The sequence below is a fragment of the Heliangelus exortis genome, chromosome 6 (genome assembly GCF_036169615.1).
Source record: "Heliangelus exortis chromosome 6, bHelExo1.hap1, whole genome shotgun sequence".
Lineage (NCBI taxonomy): Eukaryota > Metazoa > Chordata > Aves > Apodiformes > Trochilidae > Heliangelus > Heliangelus exortis.
In genome coordinates this window covers 11994323-12017378 of record NC_092427.1, presented here as the reverse complement: position 1 = coordinate 12017378, position 23056 = coordinate 11994323, and positions in this window count along the sequence as shown.

The window sequence follows — 23056 nt, the reverse complement described above, 5'->3', positions numbered from 1 at the left end:
GGCCATGGTAAAATGCTTTGCTCATAAGATTAAAAGGGATTGGGTTGAATATATTTTTTGGCATATTTTAGTACTTGAGGTAATTCTTATGAAGGGACCTCAGGATGCTCTTTCTGTGAAAAAGTATTTTAAAAATAAGTATCTTTCATGCGGACATTCGTGCCTGGGCACAAATGTGGGGTACAGATGAGTTCAAGCTGGCACAAAGAGGAACAATGTTTATAAGTATGTAAGTCCTTTTGATTAAAAAAAAAAAAAAAAAAAAGCAAAGCAACACACACACGCACACAAGCACAAAACCTGCAAACATTAATATCTGCATTTTCAGTTTAAGATGTTATTGCTGCAGAATTTTGTTTCTGCTGCTTCTCTGGTCATTATAATCACTTTAGTTAAGCACAGACTAGAAAACAGGCATGCCCTTCCTCTGCTTTGCTGGAGAGTCAAGAGGTTCAGATCCATTTCTTGGCTCTCAGAGTCATTTGGCACTGAAGTGACTGAGATACAGTCACAAATTCTTTCCCTTTCTTGTCTGAAAAAAAAAAAAAAAAAAAAAAAAAAAAAAAAAAAAAAGTGTTTCCATTAGCCAAAGGGCTGAAAGGATGTGAGCATTATAACACTGCAGAGATGGCTAAGTAAATGCTCAGATCAGTAAAAGTAATTAAGCACTTAACTCTCACCAAATTCAAAGGAAACAAAGCATCTCTATACCTTTATGAATCCCACCACAAACATCTGAATTGCTTCTGAAAACTCTAACAAGGGCTTCTACATCAGGTAAGCAATTTTGTGGTCATGAAGCCCAAAATAAACTTAGTTAAAGGATTACAGTTGAACATTGTGCTGCATTGAAGAGCTTCTAAAAGCTGCCATTAACTCATTAGGGCATTAGTCAAGGTTATTCAGGGATTACTCCCAACTCTCTCTTGATACATGGCCATAGGTCTGTAGCCTGTGCAATGAGCTTCAGAGACTTGGGAAGACTTTCTGGGATGGTCACCCAAGCACTGAACATGCTTCAACAAAGGAAATCAGTGTGCTGCCTTTTGTGTTGCCTCACAGGTTACCAGCCTCTGACTTGGGGATCCTTGGAGGAATTATGTTCAAGTAGGCTTTACAAGATATCCAAGAAAAGTGACTGAACTGTGACTAGTTAATCTGTTGTACTTTCCCTGGAAAACACTGAAGGGACCAGAAACTAGAAAGGAGTGAAAATCTTACAACCAAGGTTTCGTCAACTGTGATGTTCTGAATGAAGAAAGAAACAGGTTTTATACAACCCTTATTGCTCTAAAGGTTGGGAAACCATTGCTGAGCCTTTTCCTGGTTTTGGGACAGCTGCCAGTGGCCAATTCAGTTGTTACCACCAGGAGTATGAATGTAGTCTTGGGGTCACAACTGAGAAAGAGTAAAACCGAGAATGAGTAAGGTCTCAAAAGTGTGCCTAATAGTGAAAGAAACAAGGAGCTTGGTTTGGTTTTACCCAGAGGAAGATTAACAGGTGACTCAAACGTAGGCTATAAATACTCACATGGGAAATCAACATTTCATAACAAATGATCCTGAACCTCACAGCAAAGATACAAGAGACAGTGAATAAACACTGCAGAATAATAAACCAAGGCTAAGAACAGACTGCATAATTTAGTAAGGAAAGTCATCAACCATGAGTGCACCCTTCCCAGTTTGTGTTAAAGCCCCCTTTTCCCATTTTGTAGATGTAAATAAAGACTAATTTTTTCTCCTAAAAAAATAATTGTTAAATAGAAAGTAATGAATTCAGATCCTGTGGCCAGTTTGACCAAGGAGAACAAAGATGCTCACAGAGATTCTTTCTATCTTTACAATCTCTGACGTTGCCTCACCAAAGGCTTCCAAATGTTTTCCTATTACAGTCACCTCCCTGCTCTACCCTGTGTGTCTCGGGTGATGTATCCCCTTCCACAGAGGCCAAATACCCAGCAATATTTCTATGTCATGATGTGGTGTCAACACAATCATAACCATGAGAATCACACTACCTGAACTTAATAGCAAAACAAATATCCTGAAGAATACCTCACAGACTGGCTTAGTCGTTTTGTTAGTCAAGTCATTCATTAAAACCCTCATCATTTTCTTGCTTATCAGAGGTCACCATCAAATTTCCAGCTGCCACTGAATTTCCAGGCACGATGAAGCACTGGTGAATCCACGAGGTCTTTTTGCCACAGAAATTAAGCCTCATTTGTGAACTTTTCCCAATGTCATATTAATCATTCTGACTGTCCTGATTTTATCAGCAGAATCAGTTCTGTGTTTTTTTACTTCCTGGTGAACATTTAAAGTAATTTCATTGTGGAAACAAAAAAAAAAAAAGATTTACACAATGAAGATGATTGATGATTGAATGACAAAATAAGTGTTTTTTAAGTGCTTATTATACATTTATTGGCATTGGCTTGCTCATTGTGAGCTACAGGCTGCAGTTGTGGGGACGGCACTGTCTGATGGAGCACACACAGTGGCTGTGTTTACATTGCTGTGAGTAGGAAAGCACCACATGACTTTAAAAAGAAAAAGAAAAGGAAAAGAACATCAACAAAAAATAACGTGGGTTTTGGCCAGCAGCAGACACTGACTCTGCAAACAGCTGTGCCCAGTACGTGTCTTGGGGATAAGTTACAGCCCCTCTGCCTGAGCTCACCATGCAGAGTTGGCTGTGGCTCTGTGTGCTGCCAGCTCCTCACATCCTCCTGGATGGAGCAGCACATCCTGGCACACAGCAGAGCAAAGAGGACCTCACCACCTGGAGTTTTGTGGGGAGCAGTAGTGGGAGGTGAAGCATCCTCACCCAGAGCCAAAACCAGAGCAGCTCTGCTTGCAGCTCCACGGTCTGAAGAAGCTTTGCCTCACAGCAAAAAAAATTGTAGATGGGACAAAAAAATACCTGTGATGGCTGTGTGTATCCCACATCCCTCCATCAGTCTGGTTTGCCACCCTGCCCCCAGCACTGGTGTCAGAGAGGGCAGGCAGTGGAAAGGGAGGAACGGGGCAGCCAGGGGCTGCTTAAACCAGTTGTGCCCCAGAGGCACGAGTGTGAAAGCACCAGAAAGAGGTGCCAGAAATTGTCTAGTCCATAGATCCCACAGACCAGGGTTGTTTCCTCTCTCCTCATGAAAAGGAAGTCTGAAAAGACTGAACAAGAGGCAGAAGGCACCCTCTGCCTATTTGCAGAACACACTGAATTGGGGGAGGGTTTGGCATGTGGAGCACCAGTGATTCCATCCAGAAGGACCACAGGAAACTTGAGGCCAACAAAAAAAAAAGCATCATGAAGTTTAGCAGAGACATGTGAAGCACTGCATCAAGGTGGAATAACCTACCATGTGCCAGTCTGGGTTGGGAACCAACTGGTTGAAGAGCAGCCCTGCTGATAGGGCCACGTGGGTTATCTTGACAGCAAGCTTAAACAGGAGGCAGCAATTCCCTTACCACAAATGGATCAAACTCCTCCTTTTAGTGCAGGAGATCAAGAAAAGTTATCATCCCCTCTAGTTGGTGCTGGTGAGACTGCACCTGTTTTAGCCTCCTGTTCAAGAGTGATGTAGACAAGCTGGACAGGGTCTAGCAGGTGAACTGCTAAAGCACTCAGGTCCTGTCTTACCTTCATTATCATTACTCAGTAAGCCTGGTGCCCTCAAACTATCCTCACAGGACAAGTGCTTTAGGTCCCAATAACAGCCTACAAACTATGCAAAGGCTGTTAAAAAGATGATGGAACCAGATCCTTCTTAGTAGCAGCAGTAATCAAAGTAACATCCTCAAGCTGTGAGTTGGGGGTTAGACTGAACACTAGGAAAAAATCTTGAACACCAGACAGGTGTTCAAGATGTTCAAGGTTCAATCAAACAGAGATGTGGGTGACTCCATCCAGGGTAGGCTTCAGCCCTGTTTTGAGGTAGAGGTTAGGTTAGAGACATCCAGAGGTCTCTTCCTACCAGCATTTCAATGAGACTAGGAAATCCAGCTGCAGGGGATACTATGGTCCTGATGCAGGTATTGGTGTATGTTCCACAGTCCCTTTCCTGACCAAAACAATGTCCAGGTGGTGCCCGAGCACATGTGAGATGCCCACAGCTTCCCAGCGTCTGAAGAGACTCATGGTAAAAGGTCTATATATTGCTCTGCTGCCTGTGCTCTCCTGCCTGTTGAGACTTTTAAGACAAAAAGAAAAAAGAAAAAAAAGGAAAAAAAAAATAATTCTGAAAAGCAACAGTGACAAGCAGACATAAAACTCCTCAAATGTGAAATGATTCCAGGATAGTGATTAGACACAGTTGAGCATGTAGAAAGATTTGAAATGCTCCACCCCAAGGCATTTATCTGTTGTAGGACAGCACAAAGCATGAAGAAGTACATTACAGATCCTGTCATCTCCCCTTAAACACTTTAGAGACAGTTTAAAATTCTTTGAAAGGAAAACATTTTAAGACCTTGTACTCAAAATGCCTTTCATTAGTCCCTCAGAGAGAACTCTGTACCTTAGCAAATCACAGTTTATGGCTTACAAGACCACAAATACCATGACTTGTAAAAAAACTCAAAATATGAGAAAACAATTAGCATTATTAGTGCAATATTTGGGCTTTGCTTCAAAGCTCTCTTCTACCAAATGAGGTTTTTCTTACAGAAATTTTGTAATTAGATGATTCACGCAATGAATTCATAACCAAGAAGAAGATAAACTGGAAAAAGGAGTGTGGTTTTCCTGTATTAGCTACACATAACCTACCTGCAATTATTCCCAACTGGTATAGCCATACATAAAAGCACTTTTGCAATGACAGTAATTTGTACAATTATTCTAATAATATGTTATTCCCTACATTTTTAAAAGCCAAATTGAAGACTCCTCTTTGTGTTTGCACAGCAATTTCTGAGTCTAAATAACAAAGTCACCTGCAAAGTAAGGTAAGGTGAGGTGAGAAGAGCCTCATCCCTACTCACTGCTTACAAGTGCATTCATTTCCTGGGTATTCCTTTCTCCCCTCAATATCCCACATTTACTGCTTGTACAAGGTGTCACCTACTTGTGTCTGTGAGTCCCATGGGGCAAGTTCATACATTTGCATTAACTTCAGATATCCTGTCAGCATTTGGTAATGAGCAAGGAGCTTAACCTTACAGAGGAGGAAACCAAAAGGCAAACTGATGTCCCATCACCAGGACAGGGACAGATCTGTGAACAAAGCCCAGGGTCAGTGTCTCAGCCTGTGTAGTCCAGTGGTCTATAGCAGCCACAGAGTTGGAGCAGGGAGAGAGCAGCTCTGTCAAGGTGGGATGTGCTATGCTGAAGTCTGTGACTTTGCTTTCTTCTCATGCATATGGGGATAAACTTAGGAACTGTTTGACAAAAATTAGTGGAGTTACTCAAATATAAATGTGATGGGTCAGACTATTCATCTTTCTCTAGCAACAGTGGGATACCGTGACCTCTGTATACAAGAACCTTGGTAAGATCACTAGAAATTTGACAACTTTAGCTCATTCCCACACAAACCAGTGCAGCTGCACTCACAGTGGTTTAAGACACTGTTGTTTCAAAGAAGCAGGAATTTCATCTCTCTTTAATACACGAGTCACCAGACTGCTGAGGTATCCTGTGGCATTCATAAAGACTTCCCAGGGCAGCATGGGATGGGAGTCTGAGGCCATGAACCAAAATGAATATCCTCAGATAAGAGAATCCCAGTGACCAAAGTGCAGAACTGCTGCATCCTCACTCCCAAACCAAGGCTCACTGGTTTGTTTTCACAGTGAAATAACTAACCTCACTGCAAAACCCTCCTGGGGACCATCACTTCAACTTTTCCCATGATGTAGGCAAGGTCAGCAGCAGTTCAGATGCAGGGTATTCAGTATCACCAGCAAACACTACCTGCTTCTTGTCTCCTTTGGTTGTAGTTCAGGAGCTGGGACTGGAGACACCACAGACACTGAGGATACAGATGTGGCTCAGGGTGCCAAACAGAAACACTTCAGTAGAATTTTATCTCAGTGTAGAATCCCTCCCATATTTCCTAGTAAGGACAAGCCTCAGACTTTCAGAAGACTTTTTCCTTTGTTCTACTTCAATCAATCACTGCCAATTAACCAACATTTAGTTTCAGATCACGTAATAAATGACAGGAACAATTATGTCCTGTGATGGACATGCATGCCATCAGCTTCTCCAAACCACCCCAGATGAATTTGCAATCAATTAACTGAGATTAAAAAGTCTGAAACACAAGTCATCTTCTCTACAACCCTCTTTATCCCCATCTCTAGAGCCAGGATGACACAAAATTACTACCCAGCCTCTGCTTATGTTCATATAAATGCAATATTACTCTTCTATAAAACAATTTTGCTGGTTCATCCCAGGACATGGGTTCCCCTGACACTGAAACACAATGTGGACTTATTCCAGGCTGCCCCTAACAAGGGAACAGAATAAGTGGCTCCTGAGTGTCTGTTTAGAAGACATCAGCAAAACTACTGTATTACCACAGAATACTTAAATCAAGAGCTGTGTGCTATAGGTTCAAGTTGCCCATCATAAAATAAATTTGCAGTCTTGAAGACAGGTTATTCCAGATGGATTAAAGATGGTAAAAGTACATATACTAGTAGGAAATAGGAGCATAAGGCTGTTGTAGCATCAGGTGTTGCAAGGTGTGGGTCTGCCTTGCTTGTCTTACTTAAGGTAAAGGTCTGTTTAGGATAGGATGCAATGTCCTAGGCTCCCTGGACTGTGCCAGAGAGATTCCCCTGCCTGTAAACACTGGAGATGAATCAGATGAATCCTGCCAAACATCTGCTTTCATTTAGCAAAACAAGGTTGAGAAACTTGATCATAGTTTATAAACCTCTCTTGGGAAGGGACTTTTTGTAACACAAGCAGCAGAGAGGCAGCAGCACTGAGTGGGAAGCTGACCCTGACCAGTAGGGCCCAGCTCCTAATGCCTGGCACGGGCAGGAGCAATCACTGAGACTATAATGTGAGACAGCAATGTTATTTTTATCATGAATAAACAGAATAAACCCAAAGTGACATAATCTAGTTGGCAGTGTCAAGCAGTCAGGTTTATATCTAACCTTCATAGCTGCTTTCCAATAGTCTCCAATTATGTGGTGCCCCTGGTGTTTTGATTTTGTCATTTGTACACACCACCTGTGCTTTTTTTCCATTCAAATACATAAAAAATTATTCTTGAGTTCTTCTACTGCAGGTTCCTTGTTTCTAACTGTAGCAGTGCCTAAAATTCCACGGGTTTAATTCAGCAAATCCAAACAGAAACCGTGTTGAAGAACCATCTGTGCTAGTGGTGCCGGCATTCAGCGTGACATGGAATTCATAGAGAATTTCAGAAGAATACCCATATTGTGATAATATTCACAAAAGGGGAGGGATGGACTCTATAAGTAGCTTCCTGCCTGGCCAAATCTATGGAAACAAACAGTAAATACTGGAGGAGATGAGGAGCAAATTATGAGGAGATGGCTCTGAGTGGGGCAGTCAGTGCCATACCAGGTGCAATCCCAGCTCATCAGTGGAGAGTTGGGAACAATCACAGATTGTCACCCTTTTAGTCAAAAAAAGTGGTTTTAGTAAAGGTAACTTCCTAGCCAGTCCTCTCAAATATTAATAATTTTACCATCAGAGCTCTCTCTAGTAGCACTGAGAAAAATCTAAATTCTAATTAGCTGTATATATACCACAAAGGTTGCCTGGGTGATACACAGCGAGGAAGCTGTGAGAAATGCCACAAAAAAAAGTGTTTTATACAGCCAAGCAGGAGCACATTACATGGGTAGGGACAGGGAGCATCAGCCTTACTCACAGGGGACAACCTGCCCAGGAGATGGTAGGAAATACCCACCTGTTGGCATATGATGGCAGAGCAAGTTTCATGATGAGACTTTGGAGGAGGGGAAGGGGATTTTAATTTAAAAACAAATCAATTTTCTCTCACACCCGAGTACCCAGATACTCACAACCAGAAAAAAACAATGTCTGTCCATCATCCAGGCACCAAGACACACGTGCCCAGGGTCTGTTCAGGATCATTCACAGAGTTGCAGGGTGCAAGGGACACGGCTCTGTAGTCCTCATCCTGGCTCCTTCCATGGATGGTGACCTCTCACTGCTTTGGGATATGCTGTTTCATCTCTGGAGCTAACAGCAGCTGTGGCCTTTTGTCTCCATGTCTCACCTCTCCTGCGTGGGGTTTCTGGGCTGACTCACTTTTCTTACCCCTTGGATGATCTGAGGTTTGTTTCAGCCTGGATGTAGGTTGTCCACTGCTGCTGGCCATCCCTCTTTTCTCTGATCTACTCTGAAGAGGTACCAATGCCAGCTCCAGCTCAGCCCAGCTTTGCATGGGTAAACGTGAGGGGTTTCTCTCTGCAGGGTCACCTATGGTGACTTAGATGCCAGCAACTGCATCTTAGATGCAACCCTATGGCTTCAGCTAGATGGGAGGTCACACTACAGCAGACTTCAGACAGTGACCCAGAGATCCTACAAGGGACCAGGTTGCTCCTCAGGCAAAGTGACTGCACTGAGCTGGCCAGCTGGCTATAGATATGGCTTTTTAAAGATTCCTATCTCCACTGGAAATCAATAAAAAAAGGTTGAAAACCGTTGAAGTAGACCATGAAAGAGCCTTCCAGTGGCCTTGAATATGCTATTCATTGAGGTCGGAAGTTGTTATGGAATTTTTCAATACACGATTTAATCTGGGCAGCCTGAGCTCCAGAAGCAGAGGGAGGAAACCCAGTGACTCTGGAGCCAGGGCCCCTCGGGCAAGGAAAGGGAACATTTTCAATGGCTTTTAGAGGATGCGTTGGCCAAGTCACACATGTTGCAGCAGTTCATTGGCAGCATTATAAAGCTAGAAAAGCAGCGTCAGGTGAGCTGACTAAAAGGGCAAAAACTGTTCCCTACTCTGCAACTAAATGTGCTATGGTTTGGGCATCTGTGTGTTTTAACTGCTGCCTGATCAGAAGGCATCCTCAGAAGCAAAGTGTTTTAATGGCCATCCCAGGCACAGAGTGAGCAGCAGCTCCTCAGCAGGCAGAAACCTGCTGTGACACTGACTTCTCATCAGCTGAGGTGTCCCACAGCAGGCACAGCCCTGACCAGGCAGCAGCAATTTCTCCCCCTGAGCCCCATCCTCCCACCACAGGACACATCCCACCCCTGCCCTCACCTGCACCTGCACCAGGTGAGCAGCTCCATCTGGGAAATAGGCTTTCTCCATGGGAAAGAAAAACTACTTTTATTTGGTTTCCAGATTGTTTCTCAGCTGGGCAAGTTCCTGGATCTGATCCGAGCCTGGCCTTGCCACCAGTGATGCTGGCACAGCAAGGGCTGCAGGGAGGGAAGAATCCAAGGAAGGGCTGGGGAGAAATCCTGAGGTATGAGCACCACTGAAGGTGTAACCGGGGGTCCTGTTTCCTGGCTCCAAAGAAACCAGTGGCAAAACAGCTTTCCATGAACCACTTCATCCATTCTCAGCCTTGATGGTATTCCTTCCCTCCTTGGGCCTGGAAAAGTTTGCTGAAGCTTTCTGCAGACAGTCTTCCATCCCAGAAAATCTGGAACTTTATTAATAAAGCAAGCAAACCCATGAGCAGTAACCTTCTCTGCTTTGTTTCATTCACTCCCAATGGAAAATAAAATAAAATGTTCACTGACTGGTTCCCACAGGGTGCAGGAAAGTACAGTGGCGAGAGGTGGCCTGGAGTTGGGGAGCACCCAAGGGACCCCGTGACTGTCCCTCTTCACCCTGCACTGCACAGCTCTTCCCAGGCCCTCTGATAAATGTGTCTTGTGACACCTCTTCAAGGCCAATGTCCTCCAGTCAAAGGAGTGACACCACTGTGTCCCCACCCAAGAGGAGACCATTAAATTTTCTGCCCCTCAAATGCCAGTAGCCCTTTTCTGGGTGTCTGATTTCAGAGCTCAATAGAGCCCAGGTATTTATACCTCACATTCAAATGCATCCAACTGTTTTGAAAGAAGAGGACATCACCAGCCCAAGAAACATAAACTTATCTCAAGACCTTGAAAAATTCAGTGGTTGTTGTGTGCTTTCCTTTGTCAAAATCAGCTCTTGGTCAAGGGCAGCCAATGCTAACCAGCAGTGATAAGAGGACCACATCCCACTGCTGCAAATGGTCCTACTGCTCAAAGTGCACCAGGCCCTGCATTTTGTTAAATAAAAAAAAAAAACTACCACAGCCTGGTGAAAGGCATCGTGCAGGTAGTGTCTGAGACAGAGCTCCCTGCCCATCCATGTGCTAAGGGACAATGGAAACCTCAGTTCAGGCTGTAAAGTCTGCATGGCAGCTTTAGTCCCAGGAGCAGTGGCAATGCAGGCAGGGACCATCAGTGACATGACCCACCTTGGAGTCAATCAACTTCAGGGAGCTGAGGGGAGGACAGCAAGGCTGCCCAGCACAGGTTGTGTCCATGAGCATCTGCTGCATCTGCAGCAGCTGTGAGATGGGTGAATTTGGTGCATATGAAAGGTTAGAAAACAAACCAATGCAAACGGCTGAAGGGCTGGTTGGATACAATTTAAACATATTTTAACAATAGAAGAAGCTTGTGTCCGAATATGTGTTTTATCTCCCAGTAGACAGGTAATAGCTGTGGAGGGATCCTGGACATGCAGGGAAACAGGAGTCACTTGCCACCTCCTTGACTAGAGGGGCTTTGAAGGAAGACAAGCTGCACCCCACAAAAGACCTCCCAGTGGTAATAAATTGTTTGCTGATTTTGGTTCCTTGGATGCAAGGTTTGTGTGGCCTTCTCCAGAAAGGGACCTTGCTAGTGCACCATCCCCTGCCTCAGTTTCCCCACCTGCACAGCCAGGGCAACTGGGCTGTCCCACAGGAGCATTGGGAAGATGAATTGGTTAATATTTGCTTAGTGCTCTGGAGATAGCACTATATAAGTCTAATTACATTTTATGCCCTTATGCGATAAGGATGTCGTCTTGGATTAGAGGGGATTAGTTGCTAATGCCATTCCTGTACATACCGGTCCCCTCCAGGGCTTTGATTTCTGCTGAGAAGGTTTTTCACTCTGCTTTCAAATCAGCAAGGACCTCCTAGCCATGCTAATCAAGGAAATCAAAGGTTTCTGAAAACAGCACTCACTGGGTAGCTGGGGATGTCCTCAGCCCAGCAGAGGGGTGTGCTCAGTGAATGCTGGTGCCCAGGCTGCATCTCTCTTGCCTTGGTATCCCTAAACCTTTAACAGGGCTGGGGGAAGGGGGCTGAGTGCGTCCCCCTTCCTGTGCAATGGGCTCCAAACACACCGTGGAGTTATTAAGTACAAACTGCTAATGTTTAGCACTCACCCAAAAGCCAGAGATTGCCAAAGGAAATGGAGTGAGAAACCACATGCCAGTAGTGATCACTGGGCAAAATGCTACTGAGAGCACCTCCCCACATCCCAGCAGCACTTGGACATCCCAAAGGAATGCTCCCATCTACAGCAATGTTCCTGAAAAAGAGAGGGGATCTGGCTCCCACACTGCACAGTGACAGCCAAGAAAGGGATTTCACTTTTCTAAGCCTGTTGCTGATATCTCCTCCTGGCTCTCAGTTCTCAGCTGATGGGACTGATGGGCTTTGGCTCACCAGCATGATGAAGAAGTTCAGGGGAAAGGAAAACATCCAGGTACTTCACAACCTGTGCTGAACTGCCAGAGGCAGATCCCACCATCGTCCTTCACTGGGGATTCTGCGGGTACAAACCAGAGGCCACTAAAAAACAACAGCAAAGCTCTTGCAAACACCCCTAAAGTGTGACACCAGTATTTGCCCAGGCTGGAGGGTAATGGCCAGGGAAGCACAGCAGCACAGATTGGCAGGAACATGTATCAGAATCCTAGGAGGAGACAGTCTTCTCCTTCATTAAAGTTGGGAGCAGGGGCTGACAGCCCCAACTAATGGCAGCAGCATCAGTACCCACCTGAGCAAAGGGGTCCTCCCAGACCAAAGGGTCCTGACTGAAGCAGATGCTGAAGCTGTCTGCAGAGGGGGTTGGAGAATACCAAAATCTTGGCAGAGGCAGAGCCAGACACTGCCCTGGGTCCATCCACAACTGAACAGCCTGATCTGGAGTGTCCTGGGCAAGAACAGCCTGAAGGCTCTGACAGCTCTTCAGTGCAGCTCCTGCTGCCCCCATCCTGGGCTGGTGCTTCCCTCTGAGCCCACAGGAGCAGATGGATGCTCACTGACCATGGGAAACCAGCTGGAAACACACAAAGTAAGCACAGACCCGGCTTTTGCAGTTCATATTTCAATGGGAATAGGCAGCTGCAAGGCTAAACCCTGCATGAAGGAGAGAAGGAGAGAACCAGGTATCCTTGCAGTTGTACACTGGGAAGTCCATGTCCTCCAAGAAGGGCAGCCCAGTCATGCACATATTCAATAACTGAGAATATTTTTTCATTTGTTAACACAACTAAAAAGAATGGAAAATCTCTGCATTCAGGAGAGGTTTGGGGTGAAACAGGCTCTAGGAGCCCTTTATGGTCCCAGGAGCACCCATTGCAGTGCTGGGAGGGCACAGCAGAGCAAGGCAGAGGGTGGCCAAACCTTCAGTGCCAGCCCCGAGTGACCCTGAGGGTTCAGACACATGCAGGCTGAGACTGCCAGAAGCTGAGCTGCTGCTCCAGGGTCAACGAGATGCAGAAGTAACTGAGGCTTTCTGCTTAACTGGGTTAGCTCTACAAAACAAAAAAAAACATACCTCCATTAATAAATGGAGGTATTTCCTCTTGGTAGCCAGAAGAGCTTTCTTGTTGCAAGACCCCTGACTGCTGTCACTGTCAGTCCAGGCAGGTGCTCCCTGTCCCTCAGGCAAGAGGAGCTGGGGTGCAGATTGGAGCATCCTATTGAACTGCCTCCAGCACAGCATCCTTAGCTCAGGCCAGTCCTCCGAGGCAGAGCTGAAGCTGGCCAGAAGCCTGAATTTTCACACACACAAAGAATAAAAATAAAAAAAAAAAAAAAAAAAAAAAAAAAAAATCAAGATTTTGAGGAGGAAAGGTTAGTTCAGTGTCTGAAACTGAACTAAAAGCCAGCCCGTGGCACAACAAGCACTAGAGGGGACAGCTGCAAGGTGGGGTGCTGGTGGTCACAGGGCTGCAAATGCCAGGAGGATGCCTGTGGTGCAGGCAGGATGGGCTTGGTACAGCTTATCCAGAGCCACAGCAGAGCTGGTGCCCTGGGAGCCAGGAGCACCATGCCTCTTCAGCTGGAAAGAACAACCTTCCCTTGGAGCAGCAACAAAGTTGCTTCCCTTGGAGCAACAACTCCAAACCCAAGCACAGAGCCAAACTGTCAGGGAAGCCAGGAGGGTCCCATTAGCAATTTTATCAAACTCAACATTTTTGGCAAAACATTTCCATTTTGGTGATTCAGCAGCTTTGGAAAGCACCTGTGGGCAGCAGGGAAACTTGAGGGTGTGTGAGGAAAGTCCCCTGGGACACAAACCTGAGCTGGCCTAGACCTGGCAGCACAGACACTGTGCCCAGGAGGAGCCACACAACAACCTGCCCCGGGTGTTGGCTGAGTCCCCTCAGGTCGATTCCTTGTCCATCAACAGAAGAGCTTGTCCCAGCTGGGTTTTCAGGCTAAATGTAGCAACACATATCAGGCCAAGACAACAGAAGGTACACCCCATGGTTCATTTGCTCTTCAAGAGTTAATTTCCCCTTTGTATGCTAGATCAGCTAATAATTTTGTCAAATTAGGCCTATAGACAAGCCAACTTTGTTACTCCAACTTTCAACAGGTTTTCCTCATCTAAATTTTTCTGTCTAAGCCCAAGACTTCTTTCCTTATCCAAAGAGAAGCCATCACCCCCCCCCTTCCCTACATTACCCTCTCACATATTTGAGGGCTGTTCTCATGCCTCCCAGGCCTCCCTGTTGCCTGTTATCCGACCCAAGGTCAAGCTTGGTGGGACTCATCACGTCCTCACTGATCTCTGGCCAGCCTCCAACTTGCCCACGTCCTCATTGGCCCAGCTTGAAGCCAGCCTTTCTCCACAGCCCTTGTCTGCAAACCTTGTCTTCCAGCAGGCCCTCATGCCCTTCACAAGGATTTATGGCTGTGGCTCTGCAGGAATGGAGTTGCTAGTGCTGTCAGGGAGATGGAGGAGATAGGGCAGGGGATGCAGGCATGGGGAGAGCCAGAAGACAGGAGACTTCACAGGAGCCCAAAAATGCTGCCATCCCCTGCTCCCCCCTCCAGCCAGCGAGTTTGTACACAGGGAGCAGTGTCAGGTCATCAACGTCAGCTCATGGTGCTTGGACCAGGGTTTCACCTGTCCCAGAACAGGGGATGGCTCTGCTGTGGCTCAGGGGGAACAAGTTTGGGGGTAAAACTGGGCTGGGGACTCGCAGCACAGAGCAGGGTTGTGGAGCCCCTGCCAGAGGAGGGTTTTGTTTCTGTCCCCTCTGTTTTTTCCTTTCTTTTTTCTTGGTTTGAACCAGTCTGGGTGACAGGAGGACTGAGGGACGTGGGCCTGGCCAGGCAGGGCTCAGCCCCTCAGCTGCGGGGCTGCAGAGCATCTCAGCTGTGGACACCTCCCTGCAGGAAAAAGCAGGAAAAAACTGGCAGGGAGTGGAAAGGAGTAGCAAGCAGATTAGAAACTCAGCTCCTATTTATAGAGCAGCAGCCCCTGTGACAGGCCCATTCATTTAACCCTTTCAGCCCAGAGCACCAGCTCCAAGGTACCAGAAGGATGAGGGAGCATTCGGCACAGGGGAAGCAGGAGACCCCACACTGGGGCACCCCATGGTGCAGAGGGGGCAGGACCAGACATGGTGGACCTTGAAGGGATCACTCCTGAGTGAGTACAGTGGGGATTGGAGGTGGGAGATGGATGGTGCCTTGAGGCACACTGCATACCTGTGGTCCAGGAGTGGCTGCTGATGCTCCTGAGGGGCTGCTCCATCCTGCAGGAATGGAGTGTGGTCCCTACCCCTCTGCTGCTTCCCACCATGGTCTCCCCAGAGCTTGTCAGCAAGAGGATAGCCAGGCACCATCACCAGCTCCCAGGCAAATTCACAGTAATTTGTCACATTATCATGGAATAATCAAGATTGCAAAGTACCTCTAAGATCAAGTCCAACCATCCAAATCTAGTAGCCAAGGAGAGGTCATGCAAACATGAAAAAATGTAAGAGTTCACATTACCAGTGCCCCATACGCCCAAGAGCTGGGACCAGGAGGGAGCAGACCATGGGATGAATCCTGGCAAGAAGCAGTCAGCACATCTCCAGGTCCCAGGAGCACACTGATGCCATCTTCCTGAGGCTGCTCTTTGACAGCTACTCTACCTGCTGTCACAAATGGGTGCCTTTATGCCATACATAGTCATTAAATACAGAAATTGGGTGTTACTTACTCAGCTTCCTGCTTTCCCAGGTCTGCGTTTCACCAAAAGTGGTGGCAAGCAGAGACACATCTGGGAAGGGTGAGCTTCACTATAAAAAATAAAAAAAAATTTTAAAAATCCCAGTATTTGCCCTTGGAGCACCCTAAATAGAATAAAAGAGCTGTTTAGCTCTTCCATGCTGTCTTACACTTAAGCATAAACCAGTTTATCTTCAGAAGAAGGGAAATGGATGCAAAATTGAAAGCAGAACTGGACTTGAGGAGGGATTATTTTTTTTTATGATGAGGGTGGTGAGACACTGGAACAGGTTGTCCAGAGGAGCTGTGGGTGCCTCATCCCTGGAAATGTTCCAATTCAGGCTGCTTGAGTTTGAACAACCTGGTCTATTGAAAGGTGTCCCTGCCCACAGCAGGGGAGGGACCAGACAATCTGTAAAGGTCCCTTCTGACCCAAACTATTCTGTGAAAAAAGTGTCATAGCTGCTTAGCCAAGACTTGGAGTTTAGTACCTTGCCAGTAGCTGCTTCCCATAGAAGAAATAGCTGAACAAGAAGCTGCTATGGACCGGACATGCACAGGCTGTCCCATGCCACCACCTGCAGCTCCTGCAGCAGCAGCATGCAGGTAGTGGGGAGTATTTTGGGGTCCATTTCACCTCCTGCTGCTCCAGAAGCTGAGCAGGTCCTTGAGGCCAGCAGGTCTGGGGTAAGTCCTACTCCCTGCATGGGGATGGCTGCACAAACTGGGACGGGTACAGGCAGGTTGCATTGCAGTTCTCATTCATTTAAGAACCAAACCTCCCCCCTTCCAACCCTCTCAGCCATAGGCCTCAGCCATTTTCTGCCTCTGCACCGAGACTCTCCAGCTTGCTTGTGTCAATAGCTATTTTTACAAGGTTGCTTTTCTTTACTCCTTAATTGATCTAAATCCTTTCCCTTAGCTTTCTTGTTAAAGGTGGATTTAAAGCGAAGGAGTTCATTATCTCAGACATTTTTGAGTCATTATGAATTTCATCCCTCTCCTCATTAATTACTCATTACCCCTCAGCTCTGGAGGGCTGCTTTGTCCCTGATGTGTTTGTGAGCAGCTTCCCTGGCACCCTGTAATCCCCCCAGCCCCGTGTTAGCTCGGGCTGGTTTACGCTGCCTTTGCTTTCCCCTCGGCTGCTCCCCAGCCAGCGCTCACCTCCGCCCCGGCCGCTGTTTCCTGCTCAGCCCCACAGCCCCCTGCTCCCTCCATGGGTTGAAGCCCCTCAAGCATCATCCCCACATGATGTGCCTGCCCCAAGGGACAAGCACCCATTCCCATACCAGGCAGCAAGAGTTGCTGGCTGCTGGTTAAAGGGTTGGCACGGGAGTTTGGGCATAAACAGCCTTTTTCTTTTGAAAGCACTGGCTCTGCTTGGCCTGTTTTGGGACCTGCCGAATTACAACAAAGCAGCATGGAGAGTGGAGTAATGTTGGTTGGGGCTTAACAGGACAGTATTTCCTGAGCCTTTGACTGCAGACAGATCCCCAGGGAGAACCTGAAACCTTTAAATATCTCCTGTGCTGCAGGGGTCCATGGCAGCAGAGCGGATGCAGTTCTCCTCCCACCCAAAACTCCCTGGCAGGGGACAGCCAAAAGTGGTGCAGGCATTCAAGAGATACAGCTACTGAAACAAGGATCTCGAGCCCATTCTACAGGGACATATTAGCTAAAATTCCATATTCCCCACACGTAGATCCATGACTGGAGATCACAACTCATGTTTTTTTCTCCAGACCTAAACCAGTTTGTTCCCAGTATCCATTGGCAAGAGACCCCCTCCATTCCATCCTAATGCTTAGTTTGACTTCCATGCCCATGTTGTCCCAGCAGCTTCCCAAAAACCTTGCAACACTCTTTTTTTCCCAATCACAGCAAGGGATGGAGATTACTGTCTGTCCTCTCCTCCCCGAGGTCACCATTACATGCCGTTCAGTGCCAAGTCTCCTCCCATCGGGCTCCTGTGGGGCCTGAGGTGTGCTCACCAGGGAGGGCCCTTTCCCTCCTTCCTCCATGGATGCATATGAAAAGGCAAAGCAGGAAAAATGTGTCGGGATGGTACAGGGAAGAGGGGTGTGCGATACTTGCTTGGGGAGGGTAAACAAGGGTTGCACAAGCAAGCAATTGGATTGCACAATCAGAAGCCGTGGAGTTATTTAACTTAACAAGTCACCACTGACCAGCTGAGCTGCACTTTCTCAGGGATTTTAAGCCAAAACATCTTACTCTTTAACTGGAGCCAATTAAGATAAGGCACCTGGTCCAGAAGTGCAACTCTGCTGACACACTGAGCCACTGCTTGGGGCATCCCTCAGCAGGAGGAAAGAGGTCACAAAATATTTTGGGGGGATTGAAAAAATCAGCTGCAGTTCAGACCCTCCAGGACAAAGAAATGGATGCAGAATGGGCTGCAAGTGCTTAGAGCAATCCCTCACCCTTGCCAGGAATCTGCTAACTACCTTTAATTGCTGGTAGCAAATCCTCTACAGTAGGGGACAGTCCAGCAAAACCATCTAAGCCAGCAATTGCAGCCATTCCTCCTCAATCTGTGAAGCAATCATGCGGCTTAGGACAACAGGGGACTTCATGACAAAGTAGCTACAAGGGACAGATGCTTTGAGGTGGCCCAATAAACAAACACCCCCTTGTCAACACACTGCAGTTTCAGCCCTAAAGGACACACCAGCAGAGAAGGAGCCAGGACACTAAGCAAGGATGATTGTTTTCTTCTGTTCCTGTTATTTCATCTGGAGTAACTGCTCTGGGGTGCTCCTGTCAAGCTTTTCACTTGCTGTGGTTGCATCCCACAAAACGACTCCTGCAGGAAAGAGGGGTGGGCTGTGGTGGCACCCCCCAAGGTGCAAGTCTCAGCACTGAGGCCTGTGTTTGTGTATTTTCTTACGAGATCAGCAGAAGGACCTGGACAGTGAATGCCTGGATGCACAAGCCACTGCTGTGAGAAGACAACTTCTCTGGGAAGAGCTCTGTGAATCTGGAGATGGTTGGCCATGAGCCTGCAGCTGTGGCTCCATCTTGGACTTCGTCCTTAGAACCTGAGCAACAGCCCAAGGGTTGGGTAAAAACCAGTCACAGGGTATGGAGAGCTGCTCCCTGGAGATAGGGTAGGGAAATGCCCAGCTTCCTCTGGCCCAACCCTTGCTGCCTGGTGCTCTGGAGGGAGAGGAGACCTCAAGCCATGAAGACAGCCCTCTACTTCAGTCTTGCACAAACTGCCAGGATGAGCTATTTCTGCATCTGCAGGCTGTCCCTCTCCTCGGCCCCCATGAGGGGTTTTGCAAGGACTGACCATTTTAAGCACGTGCCAGTGAAATCCAGCTCCCCAGCTTGGGTTGTCTAATACCACATTTGCAATGCTTCAGATTTCAGAGCTTTTTGAAATTCCTCGTGGCTCTAAGGCTAATTTAAGCCAGCATCTGGAGTTATACAATGCATGGATGAGATTGCACTCTATGCATTCTCTCTTCCTTTTCTTATAACCGCTGCTCAAGAAACAAAACATGGAAAGTGCTCTGGGAAGAAGTCAGGGTCACTGGGCAAGGATGGACCTTACCTCACACTGCTCTGACACACAGCAGGGTCAAAAGTGACTCTGTCACCACAGGCATTGAGAGGTTCCATCTGCAGCAGGGAGAGCAATAACTGCTCCTCACTCCCAGGTGGGTGCCTGAACCGTGATGCAGAGGGGCTGGCATGGGCCAGGCTCAGTGGCAGCCCCAGTGCCTGGACAAAAAAGAGACACCAATGATATACCTGAATACTTCCCAAAAGTATTGACAAACTTGCTCAGCAACTTGCTGGAGAGTAAAAAGGCCAGATAAAACAATCCTCTTGCAGAAGGAGAGAGAAAGAGAGAAGGGTAACAGTGCCCAGGAGGGACAGAACCAGTGTCCTAAACACTGGTGCTCATGCTCTGGAACACTGTCTATGTACCCCTCAGTATGGAAATATTCACACCAAAAGCCTCCCATAGGAAAACTGAATGTCCTGTGCTCTTCTGACTCCCTTGCACCCACCATAAGGTATCTAAGGACTAAAGCAGCAGTGTCAGGGTACAGTCACACCTTAGGGAATCCATTTCCCTAGCGCAGAGCACAGTTTTACTACAGGTTTTTAAATTGTGATGAGCTATTATTCCCCCAGCATAACACAGAAACACTTGAGCACTGATGCTCCCCAGCCACTTCAAATTCAACTTCTTCATCTTTTGGTACCAGGCACAAAGATCTGTGCCATTCCCAGCACCCCTTCATCTCCCCAAACACTCCACCACTCAAAATTGTACTGCTACATATTTTAAAACCACTGGTGTTCTCTTCATGAGCCTCACAGCACAGGCACCTCTTGAAGCCTTTGCTCCTTGAATTATGTGACTTTGCACAGGACCATGAGCTTTCAAAAAGCACATGGTTCTCCATTTGTAACACCACAAGAATCCCCTAAAATTGTGACTTCCCAAAAGCTTTTAAAAGCTGACAGCAAAAGACCAGCATCCCAAAAGATCAGCTGTCCACTTGCCCCACTGACACTCACAGATCAGTGCCTGTAGGGAACAGCTAAACCACTGTGCACCATCTAATACAAGAAAACACAGCAACTATGGCAGAAATAAGAGCAAATCCTTTATGAGCTAAGGCTGCTGGAGCGAGCAGCTCTGTTGGATAATTCATCTACTTCAATATTTCTCCCTCAAAAAGAAACCCAAATTCCACTTACACTAGGGCAAACTCAAAAGGTTTTATTTTATTATTATTTTTTTTAGCAAATTCTATCACATAAATGTTAACAAAAAACATCTGTACAATTGCCATGATACACTCAAAAGTGAAACAAATAAGATATAAATACAGATATGGATGTAACATGACAAAAGCGGAAAAATAGAAAAAAAAAATACATGCGCATGAACACGGTGCCAACAAAGTAATTTCTCATGGCTGGCATTTTTTCAGAGCAGTTTTTACTTCCCATTTAAAACATTGTTAGCAACGTCCTGCTGTATTCTACAAAGGTCTATTTTTCTTTCCCTTAATATGTAATATTATGCTTGATAAATAAAGGGGTGGGGAGAAAAGGTTTTGATGACAAAGATGCGAGTTACGTTACTTATACAGGTTATTGGTAAGCTAGTAATAAGCAATAAAAAAAGACAGTCTTGTATTGTATTGTAATCCAGGCAAGCACACATAGTGTACCTTAAGAAAGCCACATGCCTCGATATTTCTGCACTACATGAGAACTACAGTACGTAGACCTGTGGGGCGGATGGATCCGGTACTTGCCCATGCCCACGGAGCACTGGTGCAGCCAATGGCAGAAAAAACATCCACATCTGAGATTTCGGCAACCTCGCAGCCAGGAGCCGCTGTCTGCTGAGAGTTTTCTCCCATTCAGACTTTTAAAGCATGGTGGGCAAAGAAAATACACTTTTTAAATTCTTCTTCTTCTTTTTTTTTTTTTTTTTTTTTAACTTTTCTTTTTTAGAACTTTTTTCTTTTTTTTTTTTTCTTTTTTTTCCCATTTTTACAGGTATGAAAAATTGAAGCCCTGCATAATGGGCAGCAAGAGGAAAAAAAAAAAAAAAAGGCAGCTGCAGTAGGTGGCTACTGCCAGGAGAATGCAAACACAAGCTTCACCGTTGCGGTGAGGCACTGCCAGCATGCAGACCTTTCTCTGCAAGTGTGCATGGACACTGTGATTTGTAGCCAGAGAGACCTTTATGCTTGCTGAAAAAAACCAAAAGAACAGAAGATTGTACAGCTTGTTGAAGTCAGAACACTGGAGATCAGAGAGGTGACATTCAGAGCTAGCCCTTTGAGTACTTCAAAGGAAACAAACAAACAAAAAAAAACAAAAAAACCCCAACAAACCAAAAAACAAACAAACAAAAAATCAGGTCATGTTCAACATACTAAACAACCTTACTATGAACATTATACGCAATGATTTATAAATACCTAAGTAGAAAGCTCTCTACTGTATCCAGGTATAATATACTTCTAGAGTACTCAAAGGATGAACAGTCCTCGACTGACTCACGTAATGAAATTAAGTAGCACGTTAATGAGCATCTGTTGACAAACAGAACAGAAACTGATTCAGAAAGTAAGGCCTGGTTCTACCACTTGCAGCCCCCAAGTGTGCCAACAGTACTGGAAAGCAGAGGCTCCTTGCTGGAGCCACAGCAGGTTGCAGGAATCTTTTGAAGGATGAGCTGTTCACTCCTACCATAGTGTCAGCGCCAGGGTCGGCTCAGGGAGGTTACAGTGCGTTCACTCTCAGTGCATACTAACAGGATTTTATAAAATATATAAAATCATTTGAGAAGGAATTAAATTCCCAGAGATTTGCTACAGTGTGCCATTCAAAAAAATAAAATAAACAGAAAACAGTGACGGACCAAGCTCCATCGCAGCTGGGAGAGACTAATTGCCATCTGGTCAGCTATGCTGACCTTCTGAACCCCAACACTGGAACAGAAGATGCTGAGCTGAGATAGGAAGAGAGAGAGGCATAAATACTACACAGCCAGAGCACAAATTAAGAAAAAACACACCACCAACAAAAACAGCAACAAAAAAAACAAGCCCATTACTAAAAATTCAAACAAGACAGCTAACTGCTGCCAACAAGTCAGCTGAATATTTCCTCAAAAGGGAAAATAAAGTTGTGTGAAACTAAAATAATTTTAATAACTCAAAAATTAAAAAAGAAAAAAAAAAAAGGGACATTCTAAGCATACTGAAAGATGTTGACAAGGAATGGTCCACAGAAAGGGAGACATGAACCATGGAGCAGCCAATCCTCCCTCCAGCAAGGATCATTTTTCTGAGCCTGTGGAAAGACCCTGGGGGAATCCCTTTCCTGCCATGGCATTACTCCTTGGGAAGGATGAGGGAACTAGCCCTGCAGCCAACAAAAGCCTGTACACATCCTGACAAACTCAGGAGCAGGTCACCTCCTCTGCTCTCATGTCAGCAGGAAAAGGGACCAACAAGCTCTGCAGCCCACTCCAGCACAGTCCCCGTGAGCCCCAGCCCCTCCTGAGCCAGGGACTGGGAGAGGAGCTGGCACCAAACATCCAGTGTAGCCCCTTTGGGCTGGGGCTGAGACACACAGGGATGTACTGGTGGAAAGGCAGGACAACACAGCTATACCTTCCCTGCTGCATTACTGGAAACTGTCATGTTCTCAGTAAGCTACCAAAGTGTCCCTTCAGCTCCATAAATGGGAAATGAAAGGGGCTGGAGAGAGACCAAGGCACTGAGAGCAGCCAGGGAACCACAGATGCAGTTCCACCATCCTCTTATGTCACCAGCATGGGGCAAAACCCAGTTTTGATCCATTGCAGGTTTGGGTTCTGCATGGTCATCAGCCAGGGTCCAGCCCAAGGCCAAAAACAGCACAAGCATCCTCCTGCTTTCCTTGGTGACAGGCAGAGGTGGTGGGGAGCTCAACCTCTGCAAACAGAAGGGTCTCTCTTTGGGAAAGGGTGCTGCTGGTTTGGGTCTGACCCGATCTGTGGCATCAGATTTGTCCCACTGCACCCTCACCC